Source organism: Elephantulus edwardii, unplaced genomic scaffold, assembly GCF_000299155.1.
Source record: "Elephantulus edwardii isolate Elephantulus edwardi_28Jun2011 unplaced genomic scaffold, EleEdw1.0 scaffold00176, whole genome shotgun sequence".
Taxonomy (NCBI): Eukaryota; Metazoa; Chordata; class Mammalia; order Macroscelidea; family Macroscelididae; genus Elephantulus; species Elephantulus edwardii.
This window is the reverse complement of record NW_006399926.1, coordinates 6,729,305-6,729,679: the sequence shown is the minus strand read 5'-3', so window position 1 is coordinate 6,729,679 and position 375 is coordinate 6,729,305.

Here is a 375-nt window from a genome sequence, read left to right as displayed (position 1 = left end):
TTTCTTCGAAACATTGATATGTTCTTGATCTGAAGACAATGCTCTTGAGATCAGTTGGACAGTTACCGAACTTGTGCATTTCTCTGACCTTCTGACTTCAGAGAAATCAGAGCCTGCTAGGGCAATCTCTTGTTGCTAAAACAAGTCAAGGTGCTCCCGTTTATGGGCAAGTTGATTGCCCAGACGTGTAGGCACTGGTGTGGAGTCAAATGGGGTGAGGCAGGCAAAGAGTTGGGTGATCTCAAGGGCAGGTCAAACACTTGGAGGACCTTGCTCAAACCTCTGCTGTCTCAGTGTGCTCACGACTGGTGTCCTTACTCAAATTCTTGCTGTCCGTTTCCTACCCAGGGGTTTTCTCAGTGTTCCCTGCCTGAT